Source organism: Pteronotus mesoamericanus, unplaced genomic scaffold (assembly GCF_021234165.1).
Source record: "Pteronotus mesoamericanus isolate MK-2021 breed Mesoamerican mustached bat unplaced genomic scaffold, CSHL_Meso_final contig_256, whole genome shotgun sequence".
NCBI classification, from domain to species: domain Eukaryota; kingdom Metazoa; phylum Chordata; class Mammalia; order Chiroptera; family Mormoopidae; genus Pteronotus; species Pteronotus mesoamericanus.
Genome location: NW_026555108.1, coordinates 3153610 through 3159815, shown reverse-complemented (window position 1 = coordinate 3159815; position 6206 = coordinate 3153610).

Sequence of the window (6206 nt, the reverse complement as noted above, 5' to 3'; positions counted from 1 at the left end):
TCCTCACCTTAATGACTAGCACCCCCTGCCCCCCACACACAGTAACCTAAGATATAAACCTAGGAATCCTCCAAGTTTTCTCTCTCTCATTCTTATATCCAACCACTGTGTTCCATCAGTTTCACCTGCTGCTCTCTCTTGGTTTGTCCATTTTCCACCCTTTACTTGGTATTAATGTTAAGGGAGTTATTTGTTACAAATTAGAAATGATCCAAAAATGCCCCTCTTGCTCACAAAATTGTAACAAACACTTTGTAATTGGCTATGTGAGTTATCGTGACTGGTCTAGCAAACACACTAACTACATACACTTGACCCTTGAATCTTCTCAGCCTCTCCATTTTTTCCATCTTTGGCCTCAGGCCTGACCTGGGCGGGGACATTCAAAGTTCTCTGTGGAAGTATGTCAGGCCACCATGAGAGGAGAAGGCCAGTACCAAAAGCTAGGGCTCTTGACCCCACTCTTGCTTCCCCCAGACCAGTATGATTTGTTCCTTGATTTGTATACTGAAATGCAGACAAATGTCATTGAATAAAGGTTCCTACCGCCCAAAGAAAGAGAGAGGGAGAAAGAAAAAAAAGGATGGAGGAAGGGAGAACAAAGAAAGAAAAATGAAAACCGTGGAATTCAGTATTGTTAACACCTTTCTAACTGGTCTTCCTGCCTCCAGTCTCCATCCTTCCGATCTGCTTTATAACATTGCTTATGAATTATGGTTTATGCAATAATGTTTTTAGACATTTTAAAACATAAATGCTACATGAATATGATTTTTACAGTAAACAGTCCAAGCAATAAAGAAGTCTGTGACTATGGTCTTCCAACTTCTGCACTAGTGACATTTTGGATTAAATTCTTCTTTGCTACTGGAGGTGTACCATGCATTGTAAGATGTTTAGCAACATCCCTGACCTCTGTCCACTGATTGCCAATAGCACTTGCCAGTTGTGAAAACTAAAAAAAAAAAAAAAAAAAAAAATCTGGAGACATTGGGAAATATCCACTGGAGGGCAAAACCTCTGCCTTTGAGAACCACCGCTAAAGAGTAAAAAGTGCATGCCTCCTTCACCTCTACCAATCCCACTCCCCTCCTCAGAGATGATCATTAGTATCAGTTCACAACTCTCATTCCAGACTTTTTCTCTGTAGTTACAGACGTAAGAATGTACACAGCAATGTGATCTTTCCAAAAGTGCAGATTTGATTATATCGCTCTTCTGATCCAATTTCTCTCAAATGGTCTGTAGGAAAAAATGCAAAATTCTTAGTCAGGCATGTAAGGCCTCCTTGAGGCTCTTTTCCTGCCAACCCTTTCTTGTGGTCAAACCTCCTGCTACAGACTCTGAAAATGCCATTTACTCACCTTTACAGCCTCCCTTGCATTTAGGGCACAGGCAGGGGACTGGGAGGGATGTCTGATGGGGAACTTCAGGGAAAGAATTTGTTGCCTACTAAAAGGACACATGTGGAATAAAGTGGTCCTCTTGTCCTTCACTGGATGTGGTTGTGCCTGCGCTTGATACAATAACCATCTTGCAGTCCAGAGGAGAAACACTGTTGGCAAACCAAGGCTGATAGAGCAGAAGGATAAGAAAGCCTGTAGGTCCTTACTGACCATATTGAACCACTTGACCTACCTGGGAAGCACCTTCTTCTGGGCTTCTTATCATGTGAGATAATGTACCAGTTTATGTTCATGTGTTCATGATCCTTCTATGCGGATATCCATTACCTTGCATTTGAAAGTATCCTAACTGAAGGCACCATATCCAACAATTTGTAATTGCATGAACACATTACTAGTACATTTCTTTGTGCCTGCTGCTTCCTCTGCCTGGAATACATTCCCCACCACACTTGTGTGACAGATACTCATGTACCCAGTCCCATCTTAAATGTCACCTTCTTCCCTATGAACCATCAACCTAGGCCCAGAGGTGGTGAACATCTCTCCTTCACGAATCCATTTTATCTTGCTCATATTTTATTATAATTGCAATTTATCTATGTGTCTATCCCTCCCATTAGACTGTGATCCACCTTGAGGGATGAGGCTATATATGCTTCATTTCTGAATGATGTGCTCATCACAAGTCTTGACACAGTTCAGAGACAGAAAATGCTTACTGAATGGATGGATGGTTAGGTGGCTAGTGAATGAATGAGGGAATGAATGGACTAACCAAAGTAGCTGGGGTAGGAGATGGTAAACAGTCCATTTCTGTGAATGTCCTGCTTCAGCCCATGTTGGTTGGGACCTTCAAAACTCAGAAAAGGAGATGATTCTGTGGATAGAAGCCCTCAATCCATTTATGCTGCAGATCTGGCCACCACTGCTCTGGCCAGAGTAAGCCCCTGTCCCCTTTTTCCTGACTACCAGGATCTGACTTTGACGAGAAGTAGACAAACAAAAAACATAGCTGTCAGTCTTTTGTTCCCAAGAGAAGTAATCAGCTCAGGGCACAGGATCCCAATGAGGTCATTTAGCAACTTGTTCCTCAAAATGCCTAAGAGCTTGTTAGAAATGTAGTCTCAAGCTCCACTGCAGACCTTTGAATCAGAACCTCCATTTTGAACAGATCCTCGTGTGATTGCTATGCACACTTCAGTTTGAGGAACATGGCAGTCAGTCCATCTCCCCTTGGAAAAATATGGCATTTTCTCAAGTCTAAACAAGTGACACCTCTATTCACCAAGACCTTTATGGTAAACCATTCCATAACTTGTCTTCAGCAACCTCACATGTCTTTTCAACTTGTCTATTCAAAATGTTCTTCATAGCTCACCTATGGCTGTGGTTTGCCAAGCTCCAATCTAACTGTTAGGAACTACCTGGTAACAGCAGAGCCCAAAGGAGTGCACACACCCAGCAATAGCTCTTTACCTGTATCTGAACAAGCTGCCTTGGAAAGAGACAAGGACTGGCTGAGGCCTGTGGAGGAGAGCCTTCCAGTTTTTTTTCTGAGAGTACTGGACTTCTAGAAACCCTGGGTAATGATAATAATAACCACGAGGGAGTGATACTCCAAATATTTCATAACCACTGTGACACTAGCTCCAACCAATCAGAATGGACCTCATACCAGAGTGAGCCCATTGATTATCCTCAGACTTGCCCATAAATGATATTTGTAGAGCAATGAACACTGTCCTAAGCCCTTTCACATATCTCCTTTCAGCTGATCTTTACAACATCCCATGAGGTAGGAGATATCCGTGTTCTGACTATAAGTAAACTAAGGCTCAGAATGGATATGTGACTTGCTTTAAATCCCCCGGGAAGTGGTGAGGCTGGAATTTGAATCTGTCTTTATGCATTTCAATTCCACATTTTCCCCACCACACCATTACTCCTCTCCTTGCCTGGACACACACACACCCTACGATTCTGGGGTGCTCCCTCAGGTTCAAGGACAGGGTGATGCCTAATGTGGGGATTAGGAGAAGGGGACAGCTGGGCCAGGAGTGTCTCCTTGTCTCAGACACCAAATGAAAAAATGGAAAGAGAATTCCAAGGGAAAATAGCCCAATGTTCCCATTTTGTAACAAGGAAACTCTACTCCTGAGAGGTGAAAGACAGGCTGCGCATGGTCTCCAGGACCAGAAAGGACTTTAAGAATCATTTACTTTAACATATTCCCCTGTCACTATCATTTTTTGCCATTTAAGAAATAAGAAAATTATGGACCAGAAAGAACTGACTGGAAAGACAAAGAGGATTCATGGCAGGGCTAGGGCTCAAATCCACGTCTCCTTATGGATTCGAGACATGGCTCTTTCTGTGATCCTGTTCTGGTCTCTTAGACATTCCTTTTGTATAACAAAACAGGTAACTCCAACTATCCTATAAGAAGCACCTTTAAAAGTATTTTCTCCTTGCTGAGCATTAAGTGGAAGATAAGATTTCTGGAAAGCTCTACATAGGAGGAGAAAAAGAAAGAGAAACATACTTCACAGAACCTTCCACTTTCTAACCTTTTGGAATTTTTAATCCATTCGAGCCTGACTCATTTTTATTCCTCATCTGGAATTTTTCAAAACGGCATTTGACATTGCAGTCAATTATTTGACACTTAATGTCACCTTGTGTAACAATCAGACCATTCCATTTTGCTTACCTGTGGAAGAATGCTGGCTTTTGGACAGTTTACAGCTTTCTTCCATGATTTGTTTCCCATTCCACCTTTTCTATCCTGCTTTCATCCTCCAAGTGTAAGAACCAGGCACAGAGCTGACCAAGGGGAAAGAGAAGAAAGGGGGAGGGATACAGATCCAAAACCCCGGCCTGGAGCCATCTCTGCAGAGCCAAGCCCCCTAATTTACATCATAGTCTAAGAATCCTCATATGGAGGGAGTGGCAGGGGCTCACAGGCAACTCCATAAAACTGTACAGTATGAATCTCCCTCTGGCTCTGGAGCCTGGAATCAAGTTCGTTTGGCCTTGGAAGTAATATCCCAGTGTTTTGCCACTCACATTCACGTCCCTGAGCTTTAGTTTCCTCCTGTATAAAGTAAGAGCAAAAATACACATGTGGTTGCCTTGTGAAGACATGGTGATAGCATATGTGGCAAGAATATGGTATAAAGGAGTCACACTTCTGTGGGGTTTACCACGTCTCCTGGTGTATATACATGTCTACTGGCAAGACAGTGGGGTGGAACAGGGGGCAAGGTCCAGTGAATCTCCCAGCTCTACTCCAAGCTGACATACACAAGGAGTAGCATCCTGATGGTTCACCCTCCTGGGCCCTGCTACTGCTACTCCTAGTCCTCTGAACCCGTCCTCTGGAGGGGGGTACATTTATATTCAGAGGGATATGGAAGGGAGGGGTATGGAAGCCCAGGACTCATTCTGAAACAAACACATACTGGGGAAATTGGGACTTTCTCTTGGCTAGGTTGAGAACTTTTACAGGTCTCTCTGCAGGCTTCTTGTTCTAAGAATTCCTCTCACCATTCTCCCTCCCCTCCACCCCATTAGGCAGGAAGGAAATAGCACAGGAGACAAATATTGATATAGAACAAAATAAAAATGATATAAATATCATCAACATGTCAATGAAAAAATGAAAGTACAGATGGCAAAGGAGAAAGTCTGAAGGAAAAACTAAGGGCAAATCATTTTCTAACACCCCTCCTTCTCTATATGGAAATTTATTTTTATTAATAATTATGATAATTATAGCCACTAAGGAAACGCGGGGTAAAATTTTTGCTGACATTTTATTAATAATCACAGTGATATTGTTTATTCCAAATATATAATATGAACTCAAGAATAAACTGCAGGAATTGGAAACGTGAACTTAATCTGCACTGAGCTCAAACAATTCTTAATAAATCTGAACCATTACGAAGTTACTCTGGAAAAAAAAGCCCCATATGTTGCTGAAGCTGCACGTTGCTGAGGGCTGCTATGTAAATGCAAATTCTCTAAGTTAACTCCCGTGCACAACGCAATGTTTATTAAAGGAGAGGTAACAAAATGATGCTACTTTGAAAAGCTGAAAAGCAATAAACTTTGTACATCATCATTTCTTTGTAAATATTAATAACTGGAGCCAAACAGTGCACTCTAATTCATTTTCTTTCTTGTGGAACTTTGTGTTTGTAATTGCCTTAAACTTCCTGTCATTTTTAAAAGTTATATTGATCATATCCTCAATAATTTCCTTCAAACTCTCTAGCATATTAGGCATTCTAGCCAGTTCCTTTTTATTCTGAGGTCTCTTTCTCCACCCTCCTGCCCCTGAATTAGACACCATCCTCCTGCTTCTATCTGAATTGGCTGGTCGGTAGGCCAGATGCACTGTTCACAAGCCTGGAACTTCAAAATTTTGCTGGGACTGATTCTCTTATATCCCTTTATCTGTTTATCTGTTTTCTATAGTGTTGGAAACATTCATCATCTGTCTGAACGTTCTTGATTTCTCCATTCATATTTTATTATACGGCATTAACAACATGGTTAGAAACAAATAAAATCAACAAGAGTGAAGGAGAGCTAAAAATGAAATGCAAACAGAAACAAAATAAACCTTATTATAATTTAAATGAATAACATAACCTCATTGAAGAAGGAAAAAATAACTAACCCACCTATCTTTTAAACACAGGATTTTGACTGTAAATTCTCAGGAGAAAGACAAAAAAAAGAAAGAAAGAAAGAAAATATCGAACTCTAGTTAGTTGGTTTGTTTTTCTA